Source organism: Globicephala melas, chromosome 4 (genome assembly GCF_963455315.2).
Source record: "Globicephala melas chromosome 4, mGloMel1.2, whole genome shotgun sequence".
Taxonomy (NCBI): Eukaryota; Metazoa; Chordata; class Mammalia; order Artiodactyla; family Delphinidae; genus Globicephala; species Globicephala melas.
This window is the reverse complement of record NC_083317.1, coordinates 79,873,026-79,891,981: the sequence shown is the minus strand read 5'-3', so window position 1 is coordinate 79,891,981 and position 18,956 is coordinate 79,873,026.

The window sequence follows — 18,956 nt, the reverse complement described above, 5'->3', positions numbered from 1 at the left end:
TCTCTCATGCCAGATTGTGGTCAGTCCCCATTCCAACAGCTAGCCCCCAGCAACCACTGATCTGCTTCTGTCTCTACAAGTTTGCCTTTTCTAACAATGTCATATAAATGGAAGCATGTGGTATGTGGCATGCTGTGTCTGGCTTCTTTTACTTAGCATGCATCAGTAGTTTGTTACTTTCAATTGCCACAGAGTATGCCATTGTATGATATATCACATTTTTTTAAATATATCCACCAGTTGATGAGCCAATCCATATGGACTGGTTCCACTTCTGGATTGCATTAATGGTGGCATTTAGTCAGTGTTTGATTGCTTAAGACTCACAGGACCCAAAATGACAATGGGGGGAAATCAGAGAAGCTGGCAGCTATTGACCGGGTCCTGACGGCTTTGCATCCAATTGCTGCAGAGGGTGTGGTCTGGCTTCTCAGGCTGGTTGCTGACAAGGTTGTGGGTCAGAGTTCTATTTTTATATGTGGTCAACCCAATGACCATTTGCATATTCAGTCTTTCACTTCTGTAGTACAGTAGAAGTGAAACGCATTTGGTGTCAAAAGACCTAGTTCTATCCCATGGAAAAATCACTTCACTTCTGAGACATGTTCTCTGCACACAGAATGAGCATAAAGATAGTAATTCTTGCCCCTTTATTTTGTAGGGTTTGGAAAAGATTGTATTAGGGTCCCTAATTTTTTATCCATTCCTAAATCTATGCCCTTTGCCATGTGATTTGTAGTTTTTCTCTCAAAAGGGGAAGAGGATATTTCCCCATCCCATGACTCTGAGTTCAGCCATATAACTTACTTTGGTCAAAAAAATGAAAAAGAAAAGTGACAGTATGACAGTTCTGAGCTTAGCTCTCAAGAGGCCTTGTGTGTTTCTACTTGCTTTCATGAGCTTCCACCATCACCATGAGCATATCATGCCCAAGCTAGCTCATAGGTTCCACAAGGTGGAGCAGAGCCTACTTTTCCCAGCTGAGTCATTCTACATCCCCTGACCCACAGTCAACCCCTAGACCAATGTGCAAGCCCAGCTTAGATGAGCAGAGCCACCCAACTGAGTCCTGGTCTGTGAAAATAAGTGATTGTGTCTTTAAGCCACTAAGATTCTGGGTGGTTTCTTAGGTAGCAAAAGCTAATATATACAGGGTTGTCATGTCAATCAAATAAAATAAGGATGTGGAAGTTTTTTTGAAACTGTAAGCTACTGGGAAAAATTTATTACCCTTAGTTTTCAAAATTTCCACATGACCTTATTTTCAGTTATTTGTGAAATTAGTATCAGTGAAGTAGTACCTGTCAAGGTTTAAGGTACACTCTTCTATAAGGTATTCAGCCATGTATTAATATTTATTCCCTAAATACTTTTGAAAATCAGTGTGTTCTATAGAATACAGAAAGGCTTTTTCTTTTTTTTTTTTTAATGTTTTGTCTGCTTTGGGTGTTCGTTGTGGTGCGCGGGCTTCTCATTGCGGTGGTTTCTCTTGTTGTGGAGCCCGGGCTCTAAGCCCGTGGGCTTCAGTAGTTGTGGCTCACGGGGTCTAGCGCGCATGCTCAGCAGTTGTGGCGCAAGGGCTTAGTTGCCCCGCAGCATGTGGGATCTCCCCGGAGCAGGGCTCGAATCCGTGTCTCCTGCATTGGCAGGTGGATTCTTAACCACTGCGCCACCAGGGAAGCCCCAGAAAGGCTTTTAAATGCAAAGAAATCTCTTTCTAGAGAGACACTGAAATGATTTTAGACACTGAAACCATCTGGAGTGAGTAGGGAAAGATATGGGCTTTGAAGCAGTAGGTTAGACACTGGTCCCCCTCATCCCAATGGTGGATACCTATTCTGCATTCTGCTTTCCTCTAAAAGCAAAGAAAGAGCCAAAGCCCTTTCCCTAGGTGGTGGAAAGCATAGAATTCCCTGGAGAGTAAAACAGGAGTAGAACTTCTCCCATTTGGAAAGGACCAAGGAAGAGGGCCTCACTGCACCTATAGCGGTGGGTCCAGGGAAATTACTTGAGAACCTTGTCCAGTCCTTGCCACTTACATCTTCTGAAATCAAAATGTTTCTTCAAAGCTCCACTCAAATTCCACCTCCTCCAAGCAGCCTCCTTTTCTGAGGCCCTATGGCTAGTATCTTTTTTCTTTACATCTGGGGCAATCTTTGATATCTACCTTAGCCTCATACGCCACTACTTTCACAAAGACATGAGCCTACTAAACTAGTAGGGTTTGGCTTGGAATGGCTGTGGCAATGGGTGCAACTTAAGGCAGAAGAGAATAGCACAATGAAAAGGTAAGGATGAGGAAAGTAGGGCATGAAGAAGCTGATCTTCATGACAATTCTTGGGAGAACCAGGAGGTCAAAAAGTGAGCTGACACCAGCATGGGCTGCACCAGGGTCTTGGAAAGAATTTATCTCTGGCTGGGAATTCAAGGGCCACACTTATTTGGAAGAGCTTACCTTGTGTCCTAAGTCTCAAGTTCTGTAAATGGCCCAGGCCCAGCCAGGTAGGGCCCCAATGACATGTTCCTTAGATGCTTAAATCAGGTCTTAGATTTTCTTGGGGCCAAATTTCATTTTAGATGACTAGTGCTTATATATGATACAATTTAGAATACTGGCTTTACTTGACAATTCAGTTTAACTACTGAATTTTAAAAAGGGATTTTTCCAGATCCTTAGAATTTGAGAAGGCATTGCAAATACAGTGGTTTGTGGTTATGACAGTTGTTATTAAAGAATCAATGCACTTATGACAATTTTGATAAGAATGAAATATGCACATAAATCCACTTTTACTTAATTATGGAAATGATCTTTTTCAATAATAAAAGGGGATCAGACAGATCTTTAAACTGCCTGAAAGAAATATTTTGAAATGAGTTGGATTTTCTTAGGGTAAATCAATGGTTTGCCTTCTGACCTCGAGTAGTTGTGTATATGTCTGTGTCATCCCGTAGCCTCTATTCTCCTGGAGATCAGGAATTGTCTCATTTCTATCTCCTCTATGGCTAGTACAGTGCCTGTTACACAATGAGAACTCAGAAAATACTTTTGCTGTCTTGGAGTGTTATCTCCACCTTCTTTTACTTATGCAATTCATTTACTCCTTGGGACAATTTTGCAAAACATTACCACCTTAGTTTCCACAGAGGAAGGAACTAAGCCTAAGAGAGTAGGCGATTTGCCCAAGATGGTACCATTAGTAAAGGGCAAGATCAGGATTCAATCCTAATCTGTTTTCTATGGAGTCCTTCTTTTTAGATGGAGATACAGGACACCAAAATGATCAAACACAAGGCTTTCATTGCTATCCTGCTGTGGATTTCACTTTTTTCTCTCCTTTTCACTCCACTGACATCATATAATGCTCTTCAATTACAGCTGTCAACTTCCTCCCACAATTGCTCTGTATTCTGGGCTATAATTGCTCCTCACAGAACCTGAGCCCACACGCCTACAATTTCTCTATCAGCTAAGCAGCCCCCACTGCCTCCAAGGGACCATGGCTAATGCAGTCCACAGAGGTACATGCACCTGTGATTACTGCCATTTTCCACTTTAGTTATCTCAGGAGAAGTGCTATGCTGGAGTGCCTTTTAAGTAATGCGTAGTGACAACATTCTGATGCGGGTAGGTGGCCAAGAATCACTATCCCCCGCATTAGTATTTGAGAAATGATACCTTCAAGGTGGGAGTTGACACGTTCACTTGGACGTTTGAGGGAGGACGCAAAGATGAGTCCCTCTGGTACTGAGATCCATTTCCTTCCTTAATGCTAAGGGCACAAGGCTCTTTTCTAGAGAATACATTAAGCCGTCACTTATGGCAAAAACTTCAGCTAATAAACTACCAACTTGTACTGTCCAAGAAAAAAGTAGTTCAGAAATAAAGGATTCCTCCAATTTCTTCTGTAGAGGCATCCCTGAAATTCATTTCAAAAGAACTCAAATAGGTCACAGAACCTGTGAACTAAAAGGGCCTTGTTCAGATGGGAGAATTGGGATCCAAAGAGGGAAAAGGACTTGGTCAAGTCACCCAGCAAGTGGATGGCAAGAGCCAGATCTTAAGACTTCTAGATAAGGACCTTCTTCGCTTTGGTTAAACTTAGGGTTGAAGGAGAGGAGTGATGTCACTTCTAACTTCAGTCTCCTGGGAGCTTCTGACAGGGGAAGTTATAGAAACACCAGGTCCCTGGGATAGTGGGTCCTGACATTGGTAACATCTTATTACTAGGACACCCTAGTCCAGAGTGCAGTCAAGAAACTCTGGCCAAGAAAGCCAAACGTTGCTGAAGAGATAAATAAACAAACAAGATAAAACTCTAAAAGAGATACTGAATGTGCCTGAGATGAGTCCCCTCTCTCCACCTCAGGACTGAGAGAAGCTGGTCAAGGCCAAAAAGCTGGTTCTAGGAACCTGAGAGATTTTGGGGAGAGAGGAAGAGATCAAGTGTAAGGATTTTCCCAATCAACCTGAAGCTCAGGGTGTATAATCACTGTCACAAAGGGAGGGACTGCCTTTCCTGGAGGTTAACTAAAAGCAAGGAGCTGGAGGAAAGGCTGGGAAGGAGTCCTAAAGGGCTGCTGTAAGGCAGGGACATTACAGAGTGAGCAATGGTCTGAGGGAACTGCCTGGCGTCTAGCAAAGACAAAGCTGAACTGACACGACAACCTAAACAGCAACAACAGCAACCAAACTTCACAGAGCACTTCTCTCATACCAGACTCTTCTCTAATTATTTTACGTACATCATCTCATTTGATCCTCACAGCAGCCTTATAACAAGAATTTAGAAAATGTGGTAGGGCCACTTTCAAAAGTTCTGGGAAAGGATTATTATACCTGAGGACTCTCCCATTAATGACATTTCATAAGAGACCAAAGCTATTTTGGATCCCCACAACCTCTCTATGGATGTATAAATAACATTTTAAATACATATTACTTTGAACTAGGGGAAACTGCTAGTTTTGTAGATCAAAAAATTGTCAAATAGCAGAACTTTCATATGGTTCAACCTAATATATAAAATATATGTACTTTAAGGGAAGTAAGTAAAAAAGTAACAGGCAAATACAGTAGAGTGGGATATGTACTACATAAGGAGTAAGTATTGTGCACTCTGGGAAAAAAAAACACACACACAAAAGAATGTGCTAACCAAGTTTTCAGTGAAGGAGAGCAAAGGGGAGACTTCTAGGAGGAAATGTTGAAACCTGAAGTACAATAGAAAACACTAAGGGAAGTTAATCATTATGAGCCTGATTCAGTGAATCAGGGAGGCTTTAGGTCATGATAAAATAACAGATGCTGGACTTGCACTACCACTGTAAACATGTAGAAAACTAAGAAAAATATGTGAAAAAAACCCACTTTCAGACATTGAACAGCAGACATCACAAGATCATAATCACTGGGAGTAGGAAAACAAACAAGGTGAGTCCTTCAGTTGGTTAAAATCAGTAAGTTTTTAAAGATTGAAAGAGTATGTTCTCTAATTGTACAGAATTAAATTGGAAATAAAAATAGAAAGAGATCTGAAAAATAAACAGCTTAGTTTTAAGTAAGTCTTGGGTAATAAAAGAAATCCCAAGGGAAATTTAAAAATATTTAATGAACTGAATGAAAATAGAAACACAACATATCAAAATTTGTGAGATGCAGTTGAAGCAATGCTAAGGGAAGATGTATAACTTCAAATGATTATATTAGAAAAAAATCAAATCAATAATTTAAACTTGCATACCAAAAAGCTATAAAAAGTTGAGACAATTAAACCTAAAGTAAGTGAAAGAATGAAAAAATAGAAATAACAGCAAAAATCAATCAAATAAAGAATGTACAAATAATGGAGAAAATAAATTAAACCAAAAGAAGAGTCTTTAAATGCCACATCATGGGCTACAGGTAGAAGCCCAGAAGTGGGAACAGCTTATAAAGGAGGTCTGCTCAACGGAATATATACTGACTGCAGAGGTGCCACTTTGGTGTGTTATCATCTTGAACAGCTTGTTGTGACAAACATTTCAATAAAACTAATAACTTCTATCTAAACTCATCAAAGAAATAAGGGAAAAGACACAAATTATCATCAAGAATGAAACAAGGGACATTATTACAGAGTCTACAGTCACTAAAAGGATAATAAGGACTATTAAGAACAACCTACTGCCAATAAATTCAACATCTGATATGAAATGGAAGAATCCTTTGGAAAAAAACAACAACAACAAATGACCAAAAATGACTTAAGAGAAGACAGAAATTCTAAATAGTCCCATATCTATTAAAAACCATTGGATTTCTTATAAACGATATTCCACAAAGAAGAATCTCAACCCAGGTGACTTCTCTGGTGAATTCTTTCAAACATCTAAGGAAGAAAAAAGAACAGTTCTATACAATATATTTCAGAAAATAGGGAAGGCAATAATACATTGTTCTTCCACATTAAAAGAAAACACCAGCAGCATTGTTCGCATCCTGCCTGCTTAACAGAGCCTTATGGTATCTTCAATTCCAAGAGCAATAAAAAACATGTAACCATAAAAATGCTTAAACATGTGCCATAAAAATGTACACAGATCTTTAAAGAATATTTATTTACACCAAATAAAAACTGGTAACAATCTAGATATACATTAGCAAGAGAAGAGAATAAACAAATTGTGATACACACACATGGTGGAATATTACTCAGAAATAAAAAGGAATAAATTACAGATAGATGCAACAATATGGATCAATCCAAAAAAATTATACTGAGTAAAAGGAGCCAGACACAAAAGAGTATATTTGTATATTCTATTTTTATAAAAATTTAGAATATGTAAAACTAATCAATAATTGTAAAAAGCACGTCAATGGTTACCTGAGGCCAGTTGTGAAGGTGGATGAAGGAACTTACTTGGTGGTGGAAATAGTCTATTTCTTAATAGGGGTAAAGTTTCAAATGTATATACTACTGTCAAAAACTCATCAAACTATATGGTTAAAATAGCTACATTTTATCACACAAAAATTATATCTCAATAGAATTGAATTGAAAAAAATAAGTCAGAGAAATAGGTAGAGATGAAGACATTAGGGAGAACGTTATCAAGGTTGTCTCTCATGTTTCAATCAGAGCAACTTTATGGATGGTGGTTTTCCTTACTATTGTGGAAAGAAATGCTGGAACAGAACCAGGTTTGAGGGAAGGAGTGTTAATAGAACAGTACTGAAATGTTGAGGTAAAGGTGCCTATGGTAGTGATGTTCTATAAGCCATTTTTCAGGGGGAGAGGGAAAAGATGGGGAGCCCTGACTTGTAGCATTTTCTGATATTCATGGTATAGATACTTCCATCACGTCTGATTTCAAGCTACCAACTGTTTAATAACCAGCTTAAAAAATCTTGGAAATTTAACAATCTTTCGTGACCCAGAAGGAGCCAGCTCCAGCAAGCCACTGCCTATGAATCATCAAAACAAATATGTGAAGCAAGAAACTGTATCAATCGAGGGGTTCTTTCTAGAAATATAGGGGAAAAGTGTAGTCATCAGTGAATAGATGTTAATAAAATCCAGGTATGTGGATGCAATTAGGGAAAAAATATAGAGGGGAAAGAAGAGATGCCTAGAATTTTACCTCAGGTATGTTATTTTTAAAGGTCAACTGGAAGAGAATGGGCAAGTAGAAGAAAGTGAAAAGTAAGAACCAGAGAGGCAGGAGGAAAAACAGGATGGTATTTTGTCATCCATCCAAGCCAAGGTAAGGAGCTGAGAAATGGTTAGCAGTGTTAAATTCAGCTAAGTTAAGTAAAATGAAGACTAACATTTGGGGGTACGGAGCTTATGGTAACCTTTGAGAATGCAGTTTCAGTGGAGTTTTGGAAGTTGAATGGGCCACAGGCAGATGCCTTCATCTAGAAGCCAGAGTGGGGAGTAGCTCGTAAAGAAGTCTGCTCAGTGGAATATATACTGGCTGAAGAAGTCCATAGCTGCAGACTGTCACTCTGGTGTGTCCTCACCCTGATCAACTGCCATGACCCACATTAAATACTCTAACCAGGGACAGAGGTGTCTTGACATCCAAGCTGACATTCCTAGGCCTAAATTTATACCACACACACACACATACACACACCTAGAGACATGTATAGACACCTAAATATGTGTAAAAAACAAACACTATGGTGTACTACAGAATATAAAAGTAATAATTTTTTAAATATAAAGCATGAGATTTCAAAGAAATGTTATGTTTGCATCATGTTACTTTACATTTCTAGGCCTCCTTCAACTCGACTCCACACTTATTCCCACCCATGTGTGGGGTGTCTATATTCATTCTCCTCATCCATGGGGACATTTGGATGAGTAAGTTTGATAGGCTGAGAGAAGGCATGTGCCTACAGGTGCCAAGAATCAGGAGGTGATTTCCAGTGCTGGAATCTCGTTGACTTCTGGGCACCACCTATCCCTGAGGAACCTGGAGGACTGTTGCTTAGGGCCCTTCCCAGCAGAATTTGTCAACCTTGTGGTTTGACACTTTCATTTACCATCCTTCACATCATCCTATCCATCTGCCACCACTTCTGTCCACACGAGGCCTACAAACAGCCCATGGTCCATTGCATACCCTACAACTCAGACCCGGGAACCACAGAGAGGGTCACGATTCCACAAACATGTAGACAAGGAACTTCCAAGTTCTTACTGATGCCAGCACTGGCTTCAGTGCCTAGGTCACCAAGAGAGAATGGATATGGGATAAGGCCTTGACAGCCTTCCCATACTTCTGTGCAACTCAGAGCTTATCGAGGGCTTCTCAGAACAGCTAATGGAACATTGGCCCTGCTTTATAGACAGAGGTTTTACATATAGACTCTGGGCTGTGCACACTTCTTTGTTTTAAACATCACATGTTCTCTGTATGAGAAGATACCCCTGGAATTGAATGTGGCTATGTGTGACAGCTCTGGCTCCAGCTCTCTGAAACCTTTGCCAGCTAGGCTACCCTCTAGGTCTCCTACTAGGAGAAAGAAATTTGGACTGAAGGGCCATGGAAGGTTTGGGAGGAAGGTCTGCCCTACATTCTCGGAAGTTGGCTCTGTGGCTCTGTGGAGGGCAGATGAGAGAGAATAAAGATTAGAGGCTGGGGGAACAATTGAGATTTTTCTTTAGTGAGTCAGTGGTTCTCAATAGGGGTGATACTGCTCCTGAGACATGTTTTGAAATTTTGTGGGATCTTATGATTTGTTACTAGTGTTTAGTGAACAGGAGCCAAGAATCATAGGCATCTAGGCAGTTTAGGCCAAACAACTAAAAATTGTTCTGAATTCCACATAAAAAATGGAATATTCCTTTCTATAATAGTCTGGACCTGGCATTTAACACTGTTTTACCAATATACACACTACTAATGATATTCGAGCCCTAATATGACACACCTGTACTGGTCTGCATTTATAACTATGATGCTCAAATTATGAAGAGGTACAAGCATTTGACTGCTTGATCACACACACTAGTTTACTGAAATATGTTATTATTTTGTTATAAACTACTTTATTTCTCTGTGTATTAAAGTCAGGGTATTATTTTGTTGTTTGTGGAATGATCTATTTTGATAGATTATATTATCTATAAGTTTAATTTCCATATACTAAACAGTCATCATGAATATTTTTTATTTATTTTTTAGGAAAGAAAGCATTAGATCTAACAGTGTTGAAAATGACTGGTTTAGATGATAAATATTGAGAGCTTAGGCAAAGCCCTGTGGGAAAAAGAAAGTCACTATGGATATAGAACTAACAGACTTTGGAAAATGATTTGATTCAGCGGCTTAAAATTAAGCTCTGTTTCAACTTTCTCTTCTGCAGGGTAAATAAACTAAATAAACCCAGAGCCATCATCCAACTTGGCCTGCTTCACAGACCGTGCATTATCTTGGTTGCTGTCTCCAGAATCACTTCCCTGAGTCTCAAAATGGTATTCAGTTCTATATCGCCAAAAGAAGCTAAAGTATATTGAAATGAGGAGCCAAGACTCCCAACCCCCAAACAAATAAGCCATGTACTAGCTCACAGATCTGACCGTGGACATTAATACACACATGCAGCAGACACTGTCAGTAGCCTGAAAATATTCCCTCATCTTCTGTATCTGCTGAGTGACTTGCAACTGTCATCACTTGCATTTCTTTGATTAAGAGGCTTCTTCGGCCACTGAAGCCTGTTTTGCCCAATGAAGGAGGTTGGAAGGGCTAGAATGAATGCATCTCCCTATTCCCTAAACAGCCCTCAAACAGTAACTGGCTGCAGTTGGTGTATAAATAACCCAGCTACCCAGTCCCTTTTGTGCAGTAACTCTAAGGTGTGTGTCCTATGTTAATCCCCCAGAGTTTCCCCCATAGGATAAAGCTCCAGTCACCCACAGTTGTAACTGACTTGATAACACACCCCACACTGACTACCTTTCATGGCGTATTTTCTTCTTCCTCTCCTGGAGTTTATTTTCCCTCCCCATCAAACTACTTTGCTATCATATTCTTGTCTGAGTGTCAGCTTCTGGGAAACCCAAACCAAAACAACTTGTTATCTATTGCACTGGGGACCTCTTGTAGTTGATGGATGTAGTCTAAGAGCACAGACCCAGGAGACAGGCCTAGGTCTAAGCCCAACCTGTACCAACTCACCTTCTTACTTCAGGCATTTTAACTCTCTCTCTCTGCTTCAGTTTCCTTACCTTTAACTTAAAGGATTTTGACTACATTAACATTTCCCAGAATGTGTTCATTGGAAGAACATTCCATGTTTGGAACGTTAATCGTTGTTATGGGGAAAAGGTGAAAGAGGAAAGAAGATTCCTGCTCTGTTATACACAGCAGTCTCTATCTACTTCCCAGGATGACGCTGAAGTGGACGTGGAGTGCCTGGCTAAGTGTCTGACACATAGTAGGTGTACAAAAAATGGTGATTGATTTCAAATCCAAAGCAGTTAGCTCATGCTCATATAGAATACATCATCAGTAGGCAGTGATTCTTAACCTGAAGTTCATGTACTCTCTGAAACTGTAATAAAAATTGTACACTCTGTGCTCCTGTGCCTTTTTCTGGGGTGAATCTCTTAGATTTAATTGGATTTTTAGACTCTCTAAAAGATTAAGCCTTAAGCCATATTGTCTTAAGCCATCTGGTCTTATCAGTTGTTTTAAAACATAGAAGGAAATGATTACTTCCTAGTTTTAATGATCAAACAACAAACACCTATTCATCATCTTATCTCTCTTTTAGGGGAACACCTCAAGTCTTTGTGCAGTGGTATCTCATTAAAATTTCTGAGATATGCATTCAAAATATGTAAGTGACATACAAATATGAGAATTCAGTTGATATAACCAAAAAAACAATGGATTAAAAAAATCCTGGGTTCCACTGGGAACTGTATTTGTATTTGAATAGAAACAATTTTTTTTTTTTTAATTCTGGCTAGTTTGATGGATATATACTGTATGTTAGAATGGGGTGGGATAGTCCCTAAATGGATTGGGCTATTGTTGAATATTTCCCCTCCACTCTCCTTTGTCAGAGCAACAGGCAGATCACAGGTCTTGGATTCAAATGTTTTGCTCACCATCAGACCGTTCATTGGATTAATGTGTCCTGGGAAAGGTGCTTATTGTATCTATCTGTGATTCCTCAATAACTAGCACGGTCCTTTCCCATTTGTAAGGCCTTAGCAAAGGTTATCCAGGCTGTTGGGAGATTTGCTGTCATCTCAAACCATGAGTTGTGCACTCTCTCTGAGATGAGTCAACCGCAAGGAGAATGGAACCAACCACTAGAAGTGTTTCCGGCTCCAATTTTCTGAATGTCTCCTCGTGGAGCTTAATCTTTGGTTGTTATTGACAACTGTTGTGACCACATTTGAGAGTGTGTGCAAGGAGCTGTGTGGAGAAGTATGGGGAGGCGGAGAGAAGACAAATTGGCAGGAATTATTTTAAAAGATGCCTGTTTTCCCAGTTACTTAAGTTTACCTGGTTTTGTCGACATCAAGAGAGGTATAATTTTCTAGTTTTCAAAAAACAAATTATGCCTCAGTGGAAAGTAAATGTGTTATCATGGGTAAAAGGAAAATATATTGTCAAAATAATTGCTGTGGGACATAGAATCCGGTTTCAGGAAACATTTTTCAGTTTCTTACAGGCAGAGAATAGTCTTATTAGAACAAACCAACCAACATCATTGGTACAATGGCTTCTGCTCTACTTTCTCTTTATCAGTTAAAGTTTCTAGTTCAGTGTGTCTTCACCTTTTTTGTGAATATGAGGACCCTGTTTAATACATTTTTTAAAATTGAGAACCTTGAAAGCTGGAAGTTGTATTTTAGTAACTGTTAAAGGGAGAGAATATACAACAGTATTCCAGTTATCTATTGCTACTTAACAAACCACCTCAAATCTAGTGGCTTAAAATAACATTGGTTTGTTTGGCTCATAAATTGGCATTTGGGCAGGGATTGGAAGGGACAGCTCACCTCTGCTCCGCACGGGGAGCTGAGGCAGCTTATAGACTGGGGGTCAGAATCACTGGAGGCCACAGGAACTCACACGACCAGAGGTCGATAGTGACTACAGGACCTCAGTTGGGGCCGTCATCCACAAAACCTATACGTGGCCTCTACCTGTGGTCTCTTTGCTTTCTTGTGGCATGGTGATTGAATTACAAAAGAAAGTGTCCCAAGAGGATCAGGTGTCATCTGTATTGCCTTTTAGGACCTTGGCTCAAAAGTCACATAGTTCATTTCTGCTCCAGTAACAAGCCCACCCAAATTTAATGGGTACGGTGTCAACACTGCATTCTAGGAAGAATGTACGGATCAGAGATATTGTTGTAGCCATTTGGAAAAATATGAGCCTCCACAAAGGGCAAAATGCTCACAATTTCAGTAATGCTTTAAAATGAACACATGAGCCTATCACCCCTGGCAATGATGCCTCAGGGTCTGGGGATTTCTTACTATAATTGGGCACCTCTGCTCCAGAACAGATACATGTAAAACACACTCTAATGGGGTCAAAGCAGTTGGCCATAGCTTGAGACCCTGACTATGCTATTTTTCCATCCATGGAGGATGAAACTCCTTGGTCTCTACTGTGCATACCTTCCAGCCCACTCCATATTCTGTTCATTTTGGTCTTCATTTAATCATTCTCCTATGTGTAGTTTATTCCTCATTCAGCCAACAGCATTTTTTAAATATAAAAATACATACCTATTCACAAAGTAACCCAATTCACAAACTAATTCTGGTTTGATCTGCCTACAGAAATAACAACAATAACATAAGCAGCTACAATTCTGAACACTTAAATGCCAGGCACTGAGCTGAGTGCTTTACAGACATTAACTAAATTAACCATCATTGATATAATAAGGCAGTTCTGACATTATCCTGTTTTTTAAATTAAAAGAAAAAAACCCTGAAGTTTATCATTAAACTTACCCCAAATCTCAGTTAGTAAATTACAGACAAGTTCTCACAAAGATCTTACTTTTCATCATTATGATGCTATGGGTTCCTGTACAGGATATTTAACGTAACATTCATGGACTTTCCAGAGCTGGACCTTATTTTTCTAGTTTCACATGGTAACAGTTTTCTTTCACACCCATACAACTTATACAACAGTCATCTAGTATTCCTAACTATACACACACTTTTTTTCTTTGTTCATTTGCTTAATGTGTCTTTCTACTCTCCAACCAGCAAAACAGAAATTTCCTGCTTAAATGCCATCTTCTCTAGGAAGTCGTTCCTGACTTCCTGTCCCCTCCTCTGAATTATTATGACACTCAGTACTTTTCTCTGCTAAAACTCCCCTGATGTCATTGAACTTATTTGTCTATCTTTTCCAGAAGGTAATGAGGCCTAGGGTGTGCTGTTTATCTGTGAAGTCTCAAAGACTAACACAGCACTTTGTACCAAGTAGTCACATATTCTGTATGTTGGAACTTCAACTTCCTGCCCTGATGGTGGAACAGATACTACATTAGCCCTCTTTTGGTAAATTAGTATAAACCTAGACTAATTATATAAAATAACTGTTTTCTGATGTTGAACCAAAGGCAGTGCAGGACTGTGATCTCTGAGAGGTAGGAAACAAACAAGATAATCCCCAATATTGTAATGGCTTTCTGTTTTAAGGCACTTTCCAGACCATAGTACAGAGAAGGGGAGGCAAAACAGAGCACAGTTGCTTAGCAGAGCTAAAATGATAGAGATTAGAATTTGGGGTTACTGAAGCATCTAGAATTTCTGGGACAGGGTAAGAGGGAGAAGGAAGCTATGTACAGAAGGAGCTCTAAAAATGTGCTTAAGGATCCCCTTGAGTCTTTGGCTGAATACTAACCTGTGTATGTGCAGAGAAAAACTGCATGAAGCTAGAGTGAAAATATCTATCAGAGGAAACCAACTACTTGGAACTGCGAGTTAAACAAATACTAGATTTTGCATAAGGCTGAAAGATGTTTGCATTCTGACTAGCCACAGTAGAGACTTTGCTGAAAATCCCAGAAATTCAATAAAACCCATATAAAGGCAACATGTTAGGAATAGAACTAGCCTAACCCTATGGTAATAGTCATTCTAGACCAACTATTTAAAAGACTCTAAAGAAAACTTGAAAGGACTATGTTGGTCCATGAGCAAATTAAATGCCTGCTGCAACAAAGCACTAAACTCTGTTATGAATAAAGATAAAATCCTTCAAAAATATAGTACCCATAATGTCAACCATGCAATACAATTTACTAAGTATATAAATGAGCATAAATACCTGATGTATAATCAAAATAAAAATCAGAAAAATAGAATACAACCAAGAAATGGGAAAGATGCTAAAATTTGCAAACAAGAACTTTAAAACAGCTATTATAATTATATTCAAGAATTTAAAGGAAATATTAACATAGTGAGTGAAGAATAGGAAATCTTCAGAAAGAGAAGGTTAAGACAAGTTTAATTCTAGAACAAAATGGAAGTTCTAGAATTAAAAGTTACATGATTTGAAATTTAAAAATTATGAGATTAACATCAATTAGGCAATGCATAAGAAAGGTTAATAGGGAATACCCTGGTGGTCCAGAGGTTAGGACTCTGTGCTTTCACTGCTGAGGGTGTGGGTTTGGCATCTGGTCAGGAAACTAAGATCCCACAAGCTATGTAACGCAGCCAAAAAAAACCAAACAAACAACTCTAATAAACTTGAAGACAGAACAACAAAGATTATGTACATGGAAGCACATAGAGATAAAATGCTGGGGGAAAGAAAAGTCTCAGGGACAACTGTCCTGTGATACAATATCAAGGGATCTATTGTAAATTTAAGTGACATGAAAAATATAAGCCTACAGATATAAGAAACTCAGTGTACTTCAAGCAAGATAAACACACACACACCCCACACCACGGTCAGAGTGTACTGTAATCAAATCATTATAAACTGATTATGTGTTAAGTAAATGATAAAGAAAAACATCTTAAAAGCAGCTGGATGGAGTTGAGATGGGGAACATATTACCAACAGACAAAGGAACAACTATAAGAATTACCACTTGTGTCTCATCAGAAATAATTCAAACCAGAGAAAATTGGAATAATAGTCATGTCTTATAACTATTATTTCATAACATTTTTTAGTTGACAAAGTACTTTCCCACTCATGCTTTCATGTAAGCTTTACAACATTACCCCATGAGACAAACAGGATTAGGATTATTCTTCTCATTTTACAGATGTAGAAAGTTGGCTCAGAGATGTGAATTTGCCCAACAGAGCTAGCACTAAATCCTGGTCTCCAAGGTACCCATGTTATCATCATTGCCATCACACTGACTGTATACCTCACTTGGGTTGATCTCTGATATGCCTTTTCCTGTGGGCTGACTTTCTGGGTTTGCCTTCTAATTAAAACAGCCATGACACAACAATAATTCCCATTCCTTGCCAAATTCCAACTCCTAGTTTCCTGCCTTCCCAATTCTATGTTACAGCTCCGGACTCTGAGGAGCCAGAATGATCCCTTTAGCCCTTCCCAGGCAAGAAACACAAATGTGAAACCGTGGTTTCTTAATCATAGGTCAGCTGCCTCCTTGAGTGGTTCATCTGATTCTGACATACCCCAAATTCTATGTCATACACCAAGCTTGGGCCACTGTAACCCAACAGTCCTCCCACACGAAAGCTTGGCCATCCTCTCATTGGCTCCACCATGTCCCAGCTTCCAGCATGAAATAGAAAAGTTCCTATAAGAGTGACAGTAAAGTTAGTAACAGCAGATCATAGCTAAACTCCTCACATGTTGTCTGTGGGAAAGGAGCATCTTCCTTTGTCTAGTCTCATCCTCTAAATGCCCCATCACCAATCACAAAACTGGATTCACTCAGCATGTGTCCCCTAAAATGCTTTTCAGGACAGAATGAAGTTGAGAGGGTGTGATGCACAGATTTTACCAATTCATAAACCTGGAAGGAAACTTTTCACTTTACAGACACATAATCCAAGATTCTGAGAGAGAAGGTGGCTTGTAGATGGTCACCCAGTGAGCTGGCAGCAGGACTAGGACAAAGACTCTTTCAATTGCTCCCACAGTGTCTCTCCTTTCTCAGGTAAGTTCCAAGATGAGGACGCAATGATTTTGGTTGAGAGATTTTCTCTTAGATGAAGTTCGGATTGAAAGAGGAGAGAATTAGCTGCCCTCTGGTTGAACAGGCTCTATTTCCCAAGAGAAGACCCTACATTTATGTACTCCTGAGGTTTCATTCCTTTGAGGAGGTCTCATTGCATGCTTCTAACCAGCCACCCATTGTTTTCCCTTGAAAATACATTTGCTGTGTTCCTTTATATTTGCTTGAAATGTGGTTCTCACATATGCAGCTAAACCCTAAAGAATTTGCTGATTCAATTTCTAATTGATCTTTTCCAAGTGTTTTCTACTTCAGAGCCCTCTTCACTCCAATAAGGGTGGTGATAGGAAATTTAGAAGGAGTAAACTCAGTCTTGGGAGCTTCACTGCATTTTTTTAAAAAAGAAAATCAGCACAACCTTTGACAAGCATGTCCCAAGGTTTAATTTCCCCTTAGAATGTCAGAGAAAGTCAGTGTAATGAGCATACATAAAGCCTGTGGCCTTTCTTATAAGGAAATTTCAAGAGGGTCTACCAGCTGCTGGAAGGAAGCAGCACTTTGCTATGTGGCCAAACATACCCCTTGGCATTTCAAGAATCCTTTCTGAAGGGAGGGAAGAGACAGCTCATCTCAGCAACAGATCTGCTGCAGGCAGTAAGAGATCAATGGGGAGTTGGAATGGTGCTTACTATTATTATTAGTATTGCTGTTGTCATTATTATGATCAAGTTGCAAATTCACTTAATGGTAACAACAGGGTCTGGCCCCAAAAAGAGATTCTAAAAAGATGTAATCTCTGCCCAGAAGCCTCATTTTTGAGCCAGATATTTTTCCAGTACTCCATTCTCACAGTCCTCTGGTGCCTGTTGTGGATATGTGTCTGCGTGCTCTGACCAGCCTGGCTAGATTCATGTTGATAAACTATGCACACAGAGGAACTGTGTAGCTCACATACACTTTACTGCTGCTTTTGATAAACCAGAGCCTCTTTTTAAGATAATGAGATTTATTGACATAATTATGCATATACTGCTGTCTTCTCAAATAGGATTTAGAGAACATAATAAGATGCCTGGTGTTGGAAGTGACCTCAGAGAGAAAACTACATAGTGCTCGAATTCTGCCCTTCAATCTCTTGCCCATTCTTGAATACTCCTGATGTTGGAGAACTCAGCACCTCTTAAAGCAGTCCATTACTGTCTAGAGAGTTCTGATAGAAAGTTCCTCCCAAATTAGGCATCTGCTAGTCACTTTCTTTCTCCCTTCAGAGAGCAGCATTCTCTGTACAGGAAAGCAGAGGTTTCTCCTTCTCTTTGCACATGGCTCCGCCCTCTCTGCAGGGCTCCCTAGCACTGGGGAGCTCTCTTACTGCTTCTGGCTTCTCTATGGTTGCCCTTCAGTTCCCCTGGTGTCATCTGGAGTTCATGCTCCAGTAAACAGGCTGACGCTTAATACGTCTCCCCAAAGCTTAATGGCTTAAAACAAGATAGAATCATTATTTGTAATGATTCTGAGTGTTGGCTGGGGAGTTGCTCTGCTGGCACCTCCTGGGCTCCCATGGCTGGGCTGGAAGGGGCAAATTGGCATTACTCTTGTGTCTGACCGTTGGTGCTGTCAATGGCCTGGGACTCCTCAGTTCTCCATATGGCCACTCTTTCTTCACTAGGATAAACTGGGTTTCTTAAGTGGTGGTCTCAGACAGTCTTCTGGGGGTGAAAGGCCTAATCTTGAAAATAGCACATTATTTCTGCCATATTTCTATTGGTCAGAGCAAATCACAAAGGCAGCCCAGATGCAGGATGGGCAAACAGGCTCCGCCTCTTGATAGGCTGTGGCATGTTCTTCAGTCTACCAGCCCTCTTTCCGCTGGAACACACAGAAGGTACGTGTACAGAAGGTAGAAAGGAGAGATGGAGCACGAGGGCTTTCCCTTTCTCTCTTGACACTGTTCCTTCATTTTCTCAAGACCAGTATCTCCGGGTTTATGGTTACACAAAAATTTATTTTATAAAGGGTTTCAATGATTTGGGAAGATAATTAGTATAGAGGAAGGAACAAAGTATAATTGCAGCGAATTTGAATATTGCCTTAAATCTCAAAAATGAAGGATCTTAAAGACTTGTGAAGAGATCTTCTGTGGTCACTTTTCAGACTTTCATTCTGGATCCTTTATTTCAGGTTCAAGAGTTTCCTCTTCCCTCATATCAAGTGTCTCATGGTTCCAAGGTCGATATCCAAAAATTTCCACCTTCACTCCACTTCCTTTTAGGAAACCTTACTTCT